The sequence below is a fragment of the Ctenopharyngodon idella genome, chromosome 24 (genome assembly GCF_019924925.1).
Source record: "Ctenopharyngodon idella isolate HZGC_01 chromosome 24, HZGC01, whole genome shotgun sequence".
Taxonomy (NCBI): domain Eukaryota; kingdom Metazoa; phylum Chordata; class Actinopteri; order Cypriniformes; family Xenocyprididae; genus Ctenopharyngodon; species Ctenopharyngodon idella.
In genome coordinates this window covers 11,611,494-11,632,882 of record NC_067243.1, presented here as the reverse complement: position 1 = coordinate 11,632,882, position 21,389 = coordinate 11,611,494, and the positions used below count along the sequence as shown (strand labels likewise).

The 21,389-nt window shown below is 33.5% G+C and overlaps 1 protein-coding gene across 3 annotated transcripts in view; it reads right to left on the bottom strand.

Moving 5' to 3' along the window:
- The window catches only part of ntrk3a (neurotrophic tyrosine kinase, receptor, type 3a), a 221,842-nt gene that overhangs the window by 49,023 nt on the left and 151,430 nt on the right, over nucleotides 1-21,389 (bottom strand). The window lies entirely within an intron of this gene.

The window sequence follows — 21,389 nt, the reverse complement described above, 5'->3', positions numbered from 1 at the left end:
ATTTGGTCACACATTAACCGCCTCAGCCTGATACAACCCCAGAAGCCTCAGCTGCCGTGGCCCCGGGCCACGATAAATACTAACTCCCCAAGTTTCCCAAAGTCCCATCACTGGCTCATTTAGTGGCGTCAACAAAAATACGCCCACATTCAGTTCTCGGGCCTCCAAGCTGGCAATAGATAAATGACAGGCCTTGACAATAAAGATGGCCTGACAGCCAATGTGACAGCTGACTAAACCAGCACTTTCCCAATAGGGTCATTGCTGCAATTATGCAGGAAAAATGGGCAAGCGTAAGGATTTGAGCGAGTTTGACAAGGGCCAAATTGTGATGGCTAGATGACTGGGTCAGAGCATCTCCAAAACTGCAGCTCTTGTGGGGTGTTCCCGTTCTGCAGTAGTTGGTATCTATCAAAAGTGGTCCAAGGAAGGAACAGTGGTGAACCAGCGACAGGGTCATGGGCGGCCAAGGCTCATTGATGCATGTGGAGAGCGAAGGCTGGCCCGTGTGGTCTGATCCAACAGTCGAGCTACTGTAGCTCAAATTGCTCAAGAAGTTAATGCTGGTTCTGATAGAAAGGTGTCAGAATACACAGTGCATTGCAGTTTAATGTGGATGTTACTTTGACACGTACCACCTACCTAAGCATGACCATGTACACCCTTTCATGGAAACGATCTGATGCTAACATCTTGGTGCCAGATACCACAGCAGGGGTCTAGTGGAGTCCATGCCTCGACGGGTCAGGGCTGTTTTGGCAGTAAAATTGGGACCAACACAATATTAGGAAGGTGATCATAATGTTATGCCTGATCGGTGTATAAACAATGTTGTATATCCTTAAATTTGTCTTTAAGTTGTTGTCTTAATATTTAATATAACAGAAAAGTCCACACTGTTGAGCCGTGAGTAAGTAAGCTAACATTTGAATGCTTTGAATGCTCAACAACATAATGTGAGAACGTACAGAAACACTCAAGGTGTCTTTCAAGGCTTTTCAGTTTGACCCTGAAACTCTCTTCAAGATTCACAGGGCCATTTAGTTTAAAAGGTCAGACATCTTGACACAAGGTCAATGAGAAAACTGGATGTAGAGAGAAAGAGTACTCAAAGAAGGCTTAACATTACAAATAAGCACAGCTGCTTCAGTGTTAGAGATACAAAGTCTTTCTTATGAAAATTCATAAGAAAATTCTTATGAAAAAAAAAAAAATCCCTGGAATATGCTTTAGCAGGTCATACATCATGACAGGAAGACGATGGGTAAAACAAGTCATACTGAAGGAAAAGCAAGTAAACAAATGGCTAAATACAAAAACGAGCTGAATATTTACCAAATGCATCACTAATTTGAATGATTCATTTATTAGGAAGCATAAAAGTCATCATCAAGGTTTCATTTGGAATTTAGTTGAACTGCAAAATGAAAAGGACTCTTATCTGATTTTATACTGCTCTTTGTGAACTTCAATCAGAAATCCAAATGTAATGAGCAGCCGCAATCGCATTCATTGCTATAAATTGAGATTATTTTGAGACAATAACAGTGGTCTGCTGTGACATATTTAAGTGGAAATCTTGGGGAAAATTCTTAATTAGTTTTAGCCTTTAAGACAGGAGGAGACATTCAGTGTCAAATGACCCCTGCAGCTATTTGGGTCATTAAAATACTTTTCTTTTCCTTAATTGGAAAGTCTAAAAGCCCCAAAAGGACCATTAAAATAATTTTTGTTAATACTAAAAGGCAAGGTGAAAAAAGTACTAACATGGTTACCCCTGTTCTTTCAAACCATCACCCTGAAAACAGTCATATGGTCATTATTATTATTGGCATTATTATTTTACTGGATAGGCCAAAACATCCATAATTTTATCCTCAAAATTAAAAGACGTTTTTCATTAGTTCAGTTTTTGCTTAAAGGTGCAATAACAATATTACATATTAAGCTTAAAAGTAACAGCACTCCTTAAAATTCCTCCTTGATATCTTCAGGTTATACTTAGAGATGCGCAAGGTCAGACGCAGCTGTTAATGCGCTTCAAAATAAATACATAAAGCATATCAAATTGCACTTTCAAAATCCTATTATACAGCTGGCACGGTGAATTGAAGATCGCATTCACTTGCTGTTGCCTTTTGGCATTTTGAGTTAGAAACTCTATCAATAAAGTGCTGGAAACAATTTAGGCAGCCGAACAGAAAACTGGTAGCTTCCTCCTCTTATCATCTTCTCTATGGACCTAGACAACTGTGTTTTATCCATAAGTTTCCATTTATTTTAAAAGACTCCTTTTAAAATAAATGAAAAAAAAAACAAACAAACAAAAAAACCCCCCTGAATTATTGTTATTACTGTATTCCAAAGGATACGTTTTCAGAAATCATAAAAAGAACAGAAATACATAAATAAAATAAACACATACATTATCAAGCTGCTTTAAGTGTCTTTGAGCTCTCTGCTGGGACTGAGCACTACATAAAACACTTAAAAAAAACAAAAAAACAACAACAAAAAAAACACATTTCAGTGATGAATTATGTTTTTATTCGTCCTTCCTGAACAATGAAAGCCTCAAGGCCAATATAATTTATTGCCTACATTATTTGATCTTTTCTTTTATTTCTGCATCGGAAGAGCAAAGTCAGTTTAATAAGATTATGAGATGAGGGGCGGAAGAGAACCAGCAAAACCTCCATAAAGACAGTTGCTATGGGGTGGAAGGGGCTAGAATGTAACAGGAAGTGCCTAAAATCGGCTTTAGAGATGATATTCAGGAAATAATGTTACATTTCTGGTGCATTCCTATTAAATGCAGAAGAGAGCCTCAATTTCCATATTCATTCTATAGAAAAGAGCAGTCTGAACATTCTTCTACACATTTCTTTTTGTGCTTTACTTTTTGTGCTTTGAACAACATGAGTAAATAATGGCAAACTTTTTATTCATGGATGAACTATTCCTGCAAAACAAAATCCTACAAAATCATTGCAAATACCTGCAGCCATGTGTAAAAACATTAAAAAATTGCTTGGCTTCCCTTGTTTAAACACAGATGATGTGCTTCCTCTTTCTGGGCTGATTATCATACAGAATTCCACTTACAGGAAGTTCTCACACAGTTGTTAATTAGTGCTGAAAATAACTATGGTAATCCTGCATGAAGACATGCCTTACACATGCAAACTCACACACAAATTATCACCTTGCTGTATGTAGCACAGCAACTGCACACAATTTGTGGCATATGAGTGACAGTGCTGCATGATAAACGTGTGTAACCCAGCATTACACTGAACTCACTTTTTGTCATCTCGCTGATTTTTTCCGAAGTATGATAATGGAATCTAGTGGCGCTGTCAATCACATCTAAATGAGGCAGGAGGGACTCATCAAAACAGAGCGGTTTCTGTTCTAAGGTATATGGAACCATCTTAATCACAAATAACTGATTTGAAACCACATTGAAATTGTACTATATTTCAATAATTTATATATTTATATTTAAGTAAACTATATATATATATATATATATATATATATAAAACTGTTAGTTCCTGTCCTTGATTCTGATTGGTCAATAGCTGTGTTTTATTCACGATAAAACACGACTATGACCGCTTCACCCAACGGTTCTACAACACCCTTAGCAACCACTCTTAGCAACGTAAACTGCAAGTTCTCAATTTATATTGTTCATTGAAGCTTACTGTATTATGTAGAAGAGTATTGTGAGAAAGAGATCGATTGAACGAGTTTATTACCTGCATTCAGATTTAGCATTTTCCTTCAGGTCAGTCCTATGTTCATAATAAAAAAATCTGTTTAAATGTCTGATGTATTATCTTGTCCTTTTAACAGTTAATGGGTTTTCCCGTGACTGACAGCTCTAGTCAAAGCATTTGTCAGTTGCGTCTTGTCCCGTGTTCACAACAATTCAGTCTTTTCAATATAAAAGTCTTCGCTACTGACTGACACACTCATAAAGACAGTCTTTGCCGCCATCTAATGGCGTAATAATGTAACTTCTGTTGCTGTTCACGGTCAGGGACTATTTTTTCCGGTGGAAGGAAGGCTTTTATTGAAAGTTTACTTCATGAAAGTTGAATTGATACATATTTTTGGCTTTAATATTTGTATTGTGTGGTAACCGTTTTATAAAAGCAATAAGGTACTCAAGGCTAGTGCTAAATCGTGAATAAGTCACGGCTGAAGGGGCTTCGCGTCATGCCTAACAACGGCCTTCAGCCGTGACTTATTCATGATACGGCACAGCCTCTCGTACCTTAATGCTTACATATCTATATAAATATATATATATATACACACACACACACACACACACACACATACATACATTTGTTTAATGTATTATTAATATTACATTAATACTAATTTTATTAATAATCAACTATTATTATTATTACTATTATTAATAATAATTATTACAAATTTATTGTAATATTATATTACATTTTATATAATACATATACATATATTAATACATATATTATTCCAAATTATTATTATTATTGCTATAATATACAATACATTACTACTACTACTACTATTATTATTATTATTCAGCTAGCTTAATTTCTTAATTTTTCAAACTATGACAAAGTGTAAAAGTGTGGTTTATATTATAAGCAACCCAAATAAACAAAAAGAAAAAAGGGATCTGAGCAGAATTAAATTTTGTCATTGTCAAGCCGTCACAGGGTTTTGGAAGAGAGCAAAAACAATATAAATCAGGTTTATCTTCTTACTCACGTATCAGATATGATCACAGATATATTTTGGAGTGTTTACACATGCAAAACACATCGTTAGCCAGACATTGTTTATCATAACAAATCCAGAAGGAAAACTCTATTTATCATGAGCGAGAATCACATTGCACGTAGTTAGAGACAGACATAATCAAAACTGATCTCTATCTCTCTGCTCTTTTTTCCGAACTTACACACACTTTTAAACACTCACACACCTGCTAGGGCCGATTCTGTGCAAAAGGTGACAGAGACGATTGATCCTGTTTATAAAGGCATCTGAACCCTGCTGTCTGAATGCCATTTGCCTTGAGTTGATGTGGCTTCCTTTGATGTTGAAAGTGCACCGAGCACTGTATCTCAGGTAGCTATAAAAGATAAAACAGGCACTATCCATGCCCAGTTCTCTCTTATGGCAATTGTGCGCTGATTGCAATGCAAAGCAGCCATGGAAGACCAGCACGAATAAATTACTCACATTACTTCCTCTGATCTCACCAATGTGCACTGAAGTATCTCCTTGACATCAAACCACCTCGTCCGAGAGGGAGAGAGAGAGGTACAGACATGGGCAAAGGGGATGATTCATACTTTCCTTAGCATATGAGCCTGATTGGAAGTGGTAGAGCCATATAAAAACACTCAAGCCACTTCCTATGGTCGTAATTGTACTGTCTCTTCTGCTCATTCCTTTGCAAACCACAGTAATGGTCTGAAGTCGGTTGCTTTTCTCATTTTCCTGATTTGCGAATTGCCCAGATATATTTGTGGTGCCCCTTGGTGTCAGCAGCAATGACAAAACTCTTTTGTTGGGTAAACAGAGAATATGAACACAGTGAATCGGCTCCCCGGTGTTCTGATTGCCTGCAAGGCAGACAACAACAATGCAGTCTTCATCTCGCCACTTTTCTCTTCGAAAACCCTCTTCAATTGCGTCTCGGTAGACATGTCTGGACTCAAACGTTATTTGCACAAAATATCCTCAAACATAAAGAAACCTTGGGTGTGAAAAATGCGGCGTGTCTCAAAGAGCCGTAAACATGCAGGACCTTCAAACTGAGAGGATTTTTATACATTTCAGCTTGGAGAAGGAGCTTTCCATGCATAAGGTACAACATTTGGCCTGAAAGTCTTTCAACAAATGACCAAAACAGAGAGACTTAACATTCAGAAAATGTAAATGGGTCAATGACATGACAGGTCATTTTTTTTTGTCCTAAGGCCTTAATAATAATAAAAAACAAAGATATGACATCCAAAGTATGTAAGGTAGTACAACTATATCTCTTTTATTGAATCCAAAAGGTTTCAATTATATTTTGCTACATATAAAGGTAATTTAAAGATTATGAAGTGTCAAAAGGTCATTTGGTTTAACCGTCCAAAGGCCAATACAGCCATTTCATTTGTGATTAAAATATCTTTTATAACATTTATCAACATAGTGCAAAATGGTATTAAAATTATGCGTAGAAGTCGTTGCTTTGTTATGAGAAAGAATGTCTGGAAAAATGAATTTCATTGATGTCATTCGGAGTAACCAATATAAAGAGACCATTTTGGATAAAGTCATGCGGTCAACATCATGTGACAGGATGTGTCATCATTCAGACGTCTGCAAAGGACCACATGGTCGTGAAGCAAAGTAACTAACTCTCTCTTAAATATTTGAAAAATTCATGTTTTCACTTGCTCATATGCATGTCCTGAAACATCAGGTCATTCGGTACAACCACTATAATACATGGAAAATGTTGTAATATTTTAAAACCTTGTACTAAAAATGATTGATTTGATTCTTTTCCTAACTAGCTAGATATCAGCCTGTTAGCATTGTTTGAAAATATTGTCATTCGGTATAACCAAAAGTGTCATTCGGTAAAAAGAAATTTTGGTTAAACCGTATGATTTTTTTTGGTGACAAACCCAATCTTGTAAAAAATGACAAAAGCAGTGTTAATTGATTATAAAAACCACATAATCTCATTGTTAACACTTAATAAAACTTCCAAATTAATTATATCTCCATTATGTTTTTTTACACTTTTAAAAACCTTATTCGTCAATGACCCAAATATCATTATAAATATTACATGAGATTTAGATATATATATATATATATATATTTTTTTTTTTTTTCCCCTAGGTTTGTAACCCTGTTACCATTTTTTTAAATATAATTTGGGTGTGTACATGGCTAAATATTACATATTAAATTAATATTATTGTTATTATAGTAATACACTCATAAATTATAATCAAATTATTATTATAATTGTTGTTATAACTGAATGTTTTTAATTACAGTCATCTGAATTTCAATTCAGTAGAATATCTGAAGTGTCTATTACAGTTGAGAAGGTCTGTATAGTATAGAAAACTATTTTACTATTTTAAAACTACCTACTGTTCACGCAAGGTTATTCTTAGGTTATCTAACATATCTTACAAACAAAATAGCAAGCCTTAAGCCTCTAAATGTTTTTTTTTTTTTTTTTTTAATGTAGCACGAAAGTGTACCGTATTCACAGAAAGTGCCTAATAGACCTCATTTGCTGCTTATTTCCTTTTCAGTGAGGAACAGTGACAAGCGCAGAGGAAAAATGAATCGATTATGAGGAGAAATTTTTCATAGAGTGCCTCCTTAAGTAATAAACAGCTCGTACGGTGGGTATGAGACATGGAAATGTGCAAACACTTTGAAAACAGCAGCTTACTAGTTATCACAATTTCATCTGTGAAACAGATTAATAGTACAGCAGCTCCTGGAGCCTCAGGTGCACTAAGGACTCATCACACCTTCTAATATACACTTCCTCTAATACACTTTCCTTGAACATTAGCTAATTTATTATTCCTCATACTCAGGTTTAGAGATTTTAAGAAGTGCAATGAACACTAATAATACTTCAAATTATGCCATTTGTTGAGGAAACTAGTTCAGACTTACAGTTTTACCCCAACCAGACTCGAATTTGCGAGCTAAACTCACATGCTACATGCTAACCGCTAAGCCTCAGTCCTGATGATTTTATATGCCCATTTTAATTCTTTTTTTCCTTCAACAGCATCTCACAGTATACAGTATTCTTCCAGCACAAATCAACAATGGCATGATTAGCTCCCTATGTCATAAAACAAAGTTAGCACCTGCGCTAGTCAACAAAACAGAGTCCCGGTACAGGAAGCATTAATATCCTGTGCCAGCACCTCTGCAGTCGGGCCAAACAATGAAAAACCGGCTGGAACATAAAGGCAGTCAGTCATCTTTATGGTCCTTAACAAAGTAGGGCATAGGCACAACATTCGATGTGCATTTTGTTTATAGCTGTATAAACACCCGTGGAGCTGGAGGGGAAGGACAGTACAGCCGCTTCGCCTGAAGGGACAGATGAAGTAGCAAACAGTGACCAAATCTCTGCAAGCATAAATCAGTCACACACACACACACATTAGCAGGATAAAGGACACTAGCATAAGACTGAAACCTCTTCATAATATGAACCAACCTTTAGCTGTCCATATATACAAAGGAGAAAAATGATTCTTTGCAACTATGATGGCAGGTGCTATTTATTATTTTGATTTTAGCAAAAATAGGATTGTGAAGAACAGAAGTATAGCTCAATACACGTTCTTAAAGTGATAGTTCACCTGAAATTGTAGCCCACGTGCACAATTAATACATTCTACATGTATTTTAAAGGGGTCGTTGATTATGATTTCACTTTTTTAACTTTAGTTAGTGTGTAATGTTGCTGTTTGAATCTGCAAAGTTACGACGCTCAAAGTTCAATGCAAAGGGAGATATTTTCTTTTACAGAAATTGCTTTTAAAGACTACAACAAACGGCTAGTAGGGACTACAATGAGCTTCTTCCTGGGTTGGTGACATCACAAACCCCAAAATTTACATAAACCCTGTGTCTGAGAACACACAACAAAGGATGTGAGGCCATGTTGAGCTGCTTTAGAGAAGAAGAAGAGCTGTTGTAATAGAGTGTTGTTACTATGCCATCATTTTACGCCGGACTGCTTCACAAACGAGGGTCAATTCAACGTTGGATTTGCATAAAAGGTTAACATCAACTACATAAATTTATCCACTAACTATTTAAATATGTCCAGTTTCATTCTAAAAGTTGTAACTTCTTCCCGAGTCTCTCCATCAGTGTCCGACTCTGGTTTGAACAATGTAAGACTGAACACCGTTACTGACAATCGTCTTTTTGGCTGCGTGAAATTCTCCAGCTTTTTTGTTGTTGAGCAACCGAAGTGCGAGCTGTTAAAGCTCCGCCCTCTTCTGGAAAGGAGGCCGGGAGCAGTGGCTCATTTGTATTTAAAGGGACACACAAAAACGGCATGTTTTTGCTTACACCCAAATAAGAGCAAATTTGCATTCTCAAAGTTGTAAATTTTTGCTGAGTCTCTCCATCAGTGTTCGACTCCGGTTTGAACAATGTAAGGCTGAACACCGTTACTGACAATCGTCATCTTGGCTGCATGAGATCCTCCAGCTTTGTTGTTGTTGAGCAACCGAAGCGCAAGCTGTTAAAGCTCCGCCCTCTTCTGGAAAGGGGGCGGGAGCAGCAGCTAATTTGCATTAAAAGGGACACACACAAAAACGGCATGTTTTTGCTCATACCCAAATAGGGCAAATTTGACAAGCTATAATAAATGATCTGTGGGGTATTTTGAGCTGAAACTTCACAGACACATTCTGGGGACACCAGAGACTTGTATTACATCTTGTAAAAGGGGCATTATAGGTCCCCTTTAATACACAAATAAACAAATAAATTGTAAAAAAAAATAAATAAATAAATAAAATAAAAAATAATAATAATAATAATAATAATTAATTTAAATATTGGATGGATGGATGGATGGATGGATGGATAGGTGGATGGATGGATGGATAGGTGGATAGATGGATGGATGAGTAGATGGATGGATGGATGAATAGGACCCTTGTTTTCTTTGCTTCACAGCCATGTTGTTGTTCACGTCAAACACATATACTGTCTGCTTTTATGTTAACTCTCACTGACACTGACATGCTCAGCTTTCTTCTCTCAAGGTCTGCTGTACAAGATGCAATATGAAGAACAGACAGAAGACTACATGGAATCAAACCCACTTTCAGAGAACTGCTCATGTTAACATACTGGTGGCACATTTATGCATGACACTCACATGTGCATTCATTATAAACCGTGCAATGTTTGAACATGTGAATCGCAACAACGTGGAAAGGCTTACACACCTGCACTGCTGAAATATTTCACGCTCAGCAAATTCTCAGATACCCCTGGTTAGGACACAGTACTGCAACGCTCTGTTTGAGACTCAAAGGATCTCATAGCTTATGACTTTCTTGGACGTAATTATCTCTGCATAAACTAATCAATTACACAATCAAATCAAAGCAGTCGATATTTTGTCATGTATTATTAATCTGAAGTAAATCTCTCAAAATCAATTACTTTAAACATGTATTTATCAATACATCTCTTTGTTATTGTTATAGGATATTAATACTCGTGCTAATGAAAAATATAAAACGAAAGAGAAAACAATCGCTTTCCCAAGTGACAAGCTTCTAGCATAAGCGCACATCTCTCCATCATGTGAGTCACAGCATTGCTTTAAAATTCTGCCTTCGGGCATCACGGTTTCATTCTCGTTCATTATGTTGTTTGGCAGTGTGTAATGGCGCCCCTAGGGGACTGGAGGTCCGCGTAGCATGTAACCTTGTGGTGACCCTGTGACGTCTTGAGCATAACGCTATTGGCAACTGACCAGCTTGCGTCCTAAATGGAAAAATGAAGTATGGCCATACGTCTGGGCTGCCAATATTCCTACAACTCCTGGAGCGATTTTGTAAAGTGACGCAAGATCTGTGACAGTAAATCTGAGTGCGGTATTGCTCAGGTGCACCTGAAGCCTCTATGCGGTATTTTACCCCCACAGACCCCCTCTGGTGAATCTTAGATAGAGGAATGGAGGAACCAGAGGGAGGGAGGGATCAAGCAAGAGAGAAAGAGAGCAAAGAACACATATATCAACTGGAATGGTGACAGCCACACACATTCATCGCACAAGGAAAACATTTGGCTGATTGTGCTCACCGCAGTGAGGCTTCACATGGCTGGCAGGTGTTTGATTCCTGCGGAATGCTAATGACCCTGATCTCTCAGAGAAAGAGAGAGAGAGAGAGAGGATGATTGCTGAAATGGAGATTGGAGAGATGAGCAATATTGTAACTGACTACAAAACCTGACCACAAAAAGTGCATCGCAATCTTTTGGCGTATTTAAATCATGTCGGAATGATCGGATTTTTGAGCTGAACGCACATGAGCGCCACCAAGTCAGCATGAAATGGAAATTCACCCAATCTATTTTTTAAATGCATGTCATTGATCTTATTATGAATGATTCATCAATGCGTACATTGCATTTTTAATATTTTTACCTTGTATTATCTTGTAATCTTAATCCAAATGTCATGACTCAATCTTACGCAATCTTTGAAAGTGTCGCAAAATGTGAAAAAGAAACAATATCATTGCAGCCTGGGTTGTCTGTTATACCACAGCTTTTAAGTTAATACCACTGAGAAACTTATTTTCTTTTCAATTAAAGTGTAAAGTGTGATTTGTGATGCAGACATAACTCATATAGCTGGTTTATGAGCTGAAAGACTTGTGCAACCGAAATACATTTCCTAAAATGTGCATTTTTTTGCCCTTCATTAGGTTGCATTAGCATTAAATGCTAAACAACATTTTGCATTAGTAAGAACAAAAAATATGAAATTGTCCAGAAAACCTATTTTATTCTGACTAAAATCACACAATTTGTATGTTTATATGATTCTTGATATCACAAGTTTCTTTACAGTTACAAGAACAGAATTCATAGCAATCACACTATATTTCAAAATAATTAGCATTAGCAATTAGCCATTCCCAGTTTGAGACCAGCAGGGGCTGAAGTGGAGGTACATTTTCCGGTCTGCAACTGCCTTTTGTGCAGTTCAAACTGTGGTGGAAAGATGCGTCTATATAGGGTACGTTGTCACAATGAAAACCTGCCGTTATTGACTATTTAACTGCATTTGGCCGCGTGTCCACCAAAGCATTTTTTCCAGTGGCTAGCGTACTTTTCCAGTTGTTTTCAATGGGAGTGCTGCGTTTTTCATGCCAAGCGCTGAGTGCTCAGCGTATTTTACCGGTCGCCTCGAGTTAAAGAACTTTGTGTAAAATGCTGCGCTCATCACTGTCACTTTTTAGTCAGTCATCCAATCAGAGTGGAGGAGGGGTGGGACAAATACAACACCGACCAACTGTCACAACATTCTTGCTGTACAACGACATCAGTGTTGCCAAGTCCGCGATTTTCCCGTGGAATTAGGCTACTTTAACACTGTTGCTGCGGGTTGTTTTTCATGTCCGCTGGTTGAAGCGACCCCGAATAACATGATAATTTGCCCTTGGAATGTGAATTTATACCAGGGGAACCCTGCCAAAAACGCGGATTTTACCCCTCAGAATGCAATTTTTACATTTTTACAAAATGGATGAGAAATTAATATTGCTGGTCTCCGAACATACATAGCAAGTATTCTACATTGTGTCGACATTTTTAGTCATTATCTGCGAAATCAGTTACAAGTAACAGTGCCGATGATATTGCGTTTCAAAGCAACAAAGCGTCTCAACTGAAAAAAAAAAAAAGCTGCGCTACCGAAGTGCTCTCAAGCGCTCACAGCTGGCTTAAAATGCTTTGGTGGACACACGGCCTTTTAGTAATAGAGAAAAGCTGAGGCATATAAACGCATAAACATTCAGAGAGGTAGATGGGCACATAAGCGTACTGGCGGAGACAGCAGAAAGAGCATGCTGGGATATAGACAGGTGCAGAGATAGGCAAACAGGAAGAGAGGTCGCGGGGGAGTTGAGGGGACAGAGAGACGGACAGAAGGCAGATAAACTATCAGACAGAGGAGAGCTGAGGGCCAGGAGGGACCACAGGGACCAGACCCCTCATTTGTTACCCACCCAGGCAGACGAGGCTCTTGGTGTGCTTTTATTGAACAGTGTCCATTCCTGATAGATGTCTACTGCCCACTATGGGAGATGAGACCTTAACAGCATCCTGCTCTGATTACGAGTCACGAAATCCTCTTCCTGTTTTGGTGCTGCCCACCCCGCCACATGTACTGCTTCTGTGTTACTGCACACTGTATACTGCCTACTATTAAAGCATAGTAGTATGAAACATGCAAATGGATGTTTCTAATGGTTGTCATGCATTTTGGGTGAATTTCACGAAATCATAATATATGCATAGACCACAGTTCACCAAGAAAATCACATTAAAGAAATACAAAATTTAGATTTTTTATTTTTTATTGCATTATTGTAATGACGGTTAAGCAGACATTCTCCACCAAAACCATAATGTAAGTATAGATATATATAGAACTAGAATTAATAGAATTAAAATGACAACAATAATGTGAAATAAATAAATAGCACAGTATTTATAGTAATTAAACTGCAAAATTCTTATCAAACAAGTATTTGTAGTTACATTTAATTATTTAGAATTTTTATAATTTTTTGTGATAAATTGTTTTATTTTCCATAAAAAATTACTTACAATAATGTAAATTAAATAAATAAAATAGCATAGTATTTATAGTATTTAAACTGTAAAATTCTTATGGAGCAAGTATTTGTGGTTTCAATTAATTATTTTATTAATTATTCAATTAATTATTTTTTTTTTTTTTACATATTTATCATTGTTTTCCATTAAAAATGACTTACAATAATGTGAAATAAATAAATAAAATAGCACAGTATTTAAAATATTTAAACTTTACAATTGGAACAAGTATTTACGGTTTCAATTAATTATTTAGATTTTTTTTAATTTTTTTTTTTTACATTTTTATAATTGTTTTGTGATAAACTTTTTTCATTAAAAATGACTTATAATATTATAATATAAATGAAATAGCACAATATTTATAGTATTTAAACTGTACAATTCTTATGGAACACGTATTTGTGATTTTAATTAATTATTTAGAATTTTTTTTTACATTTTTATAATTGTTTTTGTGATAAACTGTTTTTTTTTCTCCATTAAAAATGACTTACAATAATGTAAATAAATAAATTAATAAATAAATGAAATAGCACAGTATATATAGTATTTAAACTGTACAATTCTCATGGAACAAGTATTTGTGGTTTCAATTAATTATTTATATATTTTTTTACATTTTTATAATTGTTTTGTGGTAAACGTTTTTTTTTTTTTCATTAAAAATGACATGATAATGTAAAATTAATAAATAATTAAATAAAATAGCACATATTTATAGTATTTAAAATTCTTATGGAACAAGTATTCGTGGTTTCAATTAATTATTTAGATTTTTTTTTTTTTTACATTTTTATAATTGTTTTGTGATAAACTTTTTTTTATTAAAAATGACTTACAATAATGTGAAATAAATAAATAACAGTATTTATAGTATTTGAACTGTAAAATTCTTGTGGTTTCTATTAATTATTTAGATTTTTTTTTTTTTTTTTACAATTGTTTTGTGATAAACTTTTTTTCATTAAAATGACTTAGTTATGCAAATTATGATTGAGAATATGAATGAAAATATCTGCATGAATGTTATAAAGCAAAAAATCTTAAATGGTCTTAAAACATGCTTAATTTTCTTTATATAATCATAAAAATGTAATAATAATTATTTATATATTACTTTTCTTCTTCTTTTTTTTTTCCTGATTTTTGAGTGAACTTGTGACCTGGACATTTTTTTTTTCATGAGATTCACCCATTTAGTTTACAAATTAAAGTCCACATATTATCTGAACCGCTTTATAGATGAAATTAACTAATTTAATAATTAATGATCTTCATGGAACTGAATCCACACTGAACTGACTTCAGCTGAACAATGACACTTTTCTTTTAGAGCTGCTGTACAGCCGAAAGGAACTCATAGTTTGCATCATTGAATCATTTTCCTGTTATCACTGTAAAACTGCTTTGAAACAATCTGTATTGTATAAAGCGCTATATAAATAAAGATGACTTGACTTGACATAGGTCATTCAGGTATTCAATGCATGAAAATGCATGCATAATATACACAAGGTACACATTCTATACAGCAGAACAGAAAGAGTATTATGGTAGTCAGCTATTCTGAAGGTAGAAAAAGGCACCGTCTTGCTCTCACCTGTCTGTAAGACTCCCCTACTCCCTCCCTATCATCCCCATTTCTCCAGTGTCATTTCATTCAGCTTTTCAAAAGCTCCTCTCCCTTTGCTTTAGATGGCAGGTGCATGACCAAATGAATAGAGATTCTCTGGATGTCTCAGCATGACGCCGCCTAATCAGACGGCTCACAGGCAGGATGAACACATAAATGCACCTTCTCTTGCCCTCTATCAGCTCCATCCTCTGCCACAAGCTAGAGCATCTCGCTTTATGCCAAACGTATATCTCCCCCATCACAGAGAAAACAAGGCAGAGAAAAGCCAGGTATATTCATTTCCTCCTGAATGCAGGAAACAGGAGGTGACCCATGATAAATATGAATGCCGTGCCGCTCTGTTCTAGCTGCTTCATGGATCTGCACAGACCTGGACTCTCAATTGTGTCTCAAGGGAATAATGTTAAAGGTAACTGTGTCCAGCGATAAGAAAATGTGCAATGTTTTTTTGCTTGGAAACACTGATACTTGAATGTTCTTCAGCTGTGAAAATGCTTATCTGAAAGGCCTTAAACTTCCTTGATAAACAAAACAAAAACAATTGCTGCTGATATTATTATGGAACCTTTGACTTATACTTTTAATTTTACTGCTGGGCTAAACACCGTCCCAAAGGTCTTCATTATTCCCCCCGCCAATAGTTGTTTTATCCACTAAAGGCTTTTATACACCAGCTTAATGTGGTATAAATAAAAATATATATTTTTTATTCAGCAGGCATGAGAGTTATAAGAGATATTTTAGGACTTTAGACTTAAAATAGCTGAATGTTTCTTTGTTTATGTGTATTGCTAATCACATCATTGTAATAATTGCAGACAATTAAAGAAATCAGCAGTTTACAGAGTATACAGACTGTTTAGTGGGAGACAAATCATTTTTACTTACCTTTTTAATTATTTTAATTACCTTTTTTTGGCAAATAAATAAATAAAAAGACAAAATTTATACTTTTTTATGCTGTAGCGTTTTAATATTTTAATTTATTTTTCACTGATTTTAATAAATGCAGTTCACATAAAAATTCCTATAGTGTGACAATTTAATTGTATCAAATATTCCATTTAAACTTGCAATTAATATGATTATAGAACTACAGTAATAATAAAAATAATAATAATTGTTTAATTTTAAAATATTATTAATAATAAATACAATTAATAAATATGTTCTACTGTAGAAAATAATTCACATTATTATTATTATTATTATAATAATAATATTATTTTAAAAATAGTATTAATAAATATTAATATTATTAAATATTAAAAAATATTAGTAATAAATAAAAAAAGAAATAATTAAGTAGGTTCTGTAGAAAATAATTCACAATATAATAATAATAATAATATAGTCAATATAGTTCACACTATATTATATATTACTAAAGTCACACTATAATAATAATAATAATAATAATAATAATAATACATGTTTTAAAATATATATATTATTAATAATAAATAAAAAATAACAAAAAAGTATGTTCTACTGTAGAAAAGAATTCACAATATAATAATAATAATAATAATAATAATATTGAATTGACCCTATATAATGTAACAGCCTATATCATAGAATTTTATAACACAGCCTAATATATTTTGTCTCACTCTGTGTTAAGAAGCACCATGAACCACACAAGTTATTTCAAACACGACTTGACGTGTATATAGGCTATATAGTGATTTTGGAGCAAAACATGATATTACTCTCATAAATTATCGTGTTTGACGCTATGCTAAGCAAACATACTAGCTTTCCCCGTTGCCAAGAGCAATTGTTTTATTACTAATTTTGAAAAGTCCTTGTAAGATCATTTGAATTTTTTTAAGAAGGGCAAAAGCAAAGAAGGGTAATTGAGAGGTCCGATCAAAGAAATGAGGGATTAAAACAGTATGAATAGAAAAGTGCCAGTAAAAAAATAAAGTAGGGTACGGGATAACGTTAAATAAAATGCTCTTTCTTTATTCTACCGAATATGTGCCCACTGTTGCTATAGTAACGAATGTGAGGGTTATGTATATAACCCTCGTTCCCTGAAGGAAGGAACGGAGACGTCATATCGGGATCCCAAATATGTCGGTCATCCGACGTGACCGAATGAAAGGGAACTACACTTTTACGTGCATCTGATAAAAATAAATCATGCGATCTTATTTCACTGTTGCTGTTATTTCAGCTTCATACAAAGTTTGCTTCGTACATTTAGTTTAACTGTATTGTTAAAGAGGGCAAGCTTTACCATTCAACTGAACTGTGTGCATGCATTTTAGACCCTTACATGTTCTTGCTCTGTCCATGCAATAACTGCGTCCTTGTATGAGCCGAGTTTTCTATTTACTTAACCCCTTAAGCCCTGATGGTATTTTCAGAGTTTTTTTTTTTCCTGAGTGACACACAAAAAAGTAAAGAGTTGTAACTCCAAAACTATAGCAAGGTGAGTCAAAAGGTTGGTATCGTTTGAAAGCAAACTTTTTAAATTTTTAAATATATATATATTTTTTTCAATTTGGAGATTCTCATGCTGACAAACTGCAAAAAAACAGCAAAAAAACAGCAAAAAAACGGCAAAAAAAAAAAAAAAAAAAAAGTGGAAAAAAGGGAAAATTTACATATCTTTCTAATTTAAAATGGAATATCTCATGAAGAAAATATGGTAGTGGGTTCATTCTTTGGTGATGTTCCACTATATGTGAGCTGTATCTGGATCAAATTTTGTGGTGATTGCATGAAGAAATCAAAAGTTATAGCATTTGGAACCAAGGTAGCCTTTTTGTTTATCCATTGGCGCCCCCTGATGGGCATTTTTAAAATCGTTCTTTCACGTGGAGTAACTTGTGATCGGCTTATTGGATTATGTTGATCTTGGACTCATTTCAATTGGGAGAATCCACTGTAAGTAATGATGTGCAATTTTCTACAATATATGCATGTTTCATGAAGTTATAAGCTAAAATGCCAAGTGATAGCTTTAGTTTTTAGTTTTAGTTAGCATCTGTGCACCTGTGGGGTTTTATGTGTCATAATTGCGTGAGCAATATTTCATGATCGGCTTATTGGATTATGCCAATGTTGGACTAATTTTAATCGTGAGAATCTGCTGTAAATAGTGATGTCCAATTTTCCACAATCAGAGCATGTTTCTTGATATTACAAGCGAAAACCTGACATAAGTGCTGCATCGGTTTATTATTTACATATGGGTCTTGCGGGGTTTCACGTACAAAAACTCACTCAAGTTTAGTCTAAGCCCAAAACAATTATACTCGTCGTATTCTACTCCTTTCAAATGACACATAACACATGGTTATCTGAGCTGTATGATGCTTTTGACACATTGGAGTACAAAAAAATATTTCCTAAATTATGATTTTTTTTAATTATTTTTATTTTTCAGCAAATAACTCAGCAGTACTTAGTAGTCAATAAAATTGGCTACATTCATTGTAAAGTTCAGACTCTAAGCTTTCAAATGACACCTATTTTGTGATTATCTAGGCAGGAGTTTTGTAAAATATGATTATTAATTTTTTTATAGCTAGGTGGTGCCCGCGGGCAGTACTCACCGTTTTGGAGTGATAACTCAGTACTCGTTAAGAGTTTAACAAAATTGTTGGATTTTTCACTTTTGGTGAAAAATAAATGTAGCGAAGTTGAATACTTTATTTTTATTCAACTTAAGTAAAAGTAAAAGTACCACAGTTGCAAGAAAGAAGAAAAATTTGAAAAATGTACTCAGTAACTGTAACAAAAGTATTTAAAATTAGTTACTTTCCACCTCTGGTAAAGTGTTACATAGTATTCTTCCTTGTCCAAGGCTTTTTAGCAAAATAAGGTATGTATGTCTCAATGATCACAATCCTAAATATAAGAGCATTGACTAAACACAATGAAATGGTTCATGGCCAATATGCGGTCAATGTCTGCATAGTTAATTCATAGCCTGCTTACACAATGAGCCACAAAACTAGCTAATTTCAAGATAAGGTGGCACTATGAACCTGCTCCCTTCGGATGGCTTTTTCTTCCCACAATGCTTTGAGTGTCGATTAAAGCAACAGGGACAGATAAATGTGATTCATTATGCATCGTTAGATAAAGCCTGCTAATCCCAAGAAAAGCTGTGATAACATGTCCTTCCTCTTGTCAGCAGTAAAAAGGAAACAAAATTCAACCTTCATAAGGTGTTAGTGCTTATTTGTGTGTGTATAGACGTGCTGGTGCTCTTCAAAAGCACAGATGACACTATATTTTGGTGTCTGAGATGTTGCTCCCTTCCAAAACTAACTGGAAAATAACTGAAAGAGGCATTGAAAAGCTCCAAGAATATGTAACATTTCTATAGATTATTATTACATTTTTGTAAAGTTAAATTTGTGCTTCCCGTGCAGTCATAATGCGATCGGAGGTATGCTGACTGTTCCGTTCATGGCAGCATGTTTCAGTGAGCCATAATGGTCAGACAGAACAATCAAAAGCCGACGCTAAACTGTTCAGACAGGTCAAGGTTTTTCATTTCAAAGCCATCAGGGTATTGAGATTGACATGACCTTTGCCGTGGCCCTCCTCTCCCTGCCTCTCGCCTCTCTCCTCGTCATAATTGGTTTACTTGTGAGTGTGGCGGAGAGTGATGTCAGTACTATGACAGAGCAAGGCGTTGAGGTGACATCGAACAGACAAACAAATCGCTCTACCTTCACATGTACTTCTACTTCCTCTCTTTCCCTCTAACATGGCATGCCCTGATGATGTCTGTTTAGCGGTCTGGAAAATACAGCAGCCTCAAAAAGTATGTGAATACTTTTGGGTATTTACAACAGATTTAAAAAAAGCTAAATGACTTTCCTTATAATAATAATAATATTAATAATGATGATAATAGTGATAATAATAATACATTTCATTATTAAATAAAAGCATATTATTATTGTTGTTGTTATTGTTGTAAATAATTGTTTTAATTGTTATTTATGGTAAATGATAAACAACTGTAATTACTACTATTACTAATAATAATAAACAATAAAATAATAATAATTATTATTATTGCTATTGTTAATTTCAGTTGCGTAGCTTTAAATTTATACCTATTTATTAAGAATAATATTTAAATACAATACAATAATAATAGCTATTAATAATGCATTATTGTTATTATTATTATTATAGTGTATATAAATATTCTTAATAAATGGTTATAAATGGTAAATTAATACAACTGTAATATTATTACTATTAGTAGTAGTAGCAGCAATTTATTATTTAGAATAACCATTTATTATTTAGAATATTTAGAATATAATATTTATAATGATATTAATAGTAAGCATACTTTTATTTAATAATGAAATTTATTATTATTATTATTAGTAGTAGTAGTAGTAGTAGTAGTAGTATTTGTAATAATATATTTATAATGATAATGATAACAAGAATACTTTTATTTAATAATGAAATGTTTTATTATTAGTAGTAATAGTTGTATTTATAATATAATATTATTTATAACAATAATAAACATATTTTTATTTAATAATGAAAAGTATTATTATTATATTATTATAATTATTATTAGAAGTAGTAATTAATTTTTTTGATCATTTACCATTTATAACCCTTTTATTATTTTATATTATTTTATTAGTACCCTTTATATATATATATATATATATATATATATATATATATATATATATATATATATATATAAAAACAAGGCATGAAGCACAAACCTATCTCACAATAATAATAAACATTATGATTATTATTATTTATAAAATATTTTAATGTTTATTTTAATATAAAATATGTATTAATATTTATTATTATTATAATTATTATTATGACAAAAGAACAAAAAATAAATAAATGTAATAATAATAATAATAATAATAAATTATTATTATTATTGGTAGCAGCATGACAACAGAATCAAAACAATATTTTATTAATAATAATAATAATAATAATAATAATAATAATAACAATAATAATAATAATAATAAATAATTATATTATTATTATAAAATGTATTTTTTGGTTCTTTTATAATAATAATTATTATTATTTTTATTAATATCGATATATATATATACATATATATATATATATATATATATATACACTTTTATTTAATAGTATTTATTAAAATCATCATCATTATTATAATTATTAATTAAGTCAGTTTAACCCTTTTATTATATTTTTATTTTATTATTACCCTATATATATATATATATATATATATATATATATATAAACATGGCTTAAGTGTCCAATGACTTTTTGGGGTCTCTGA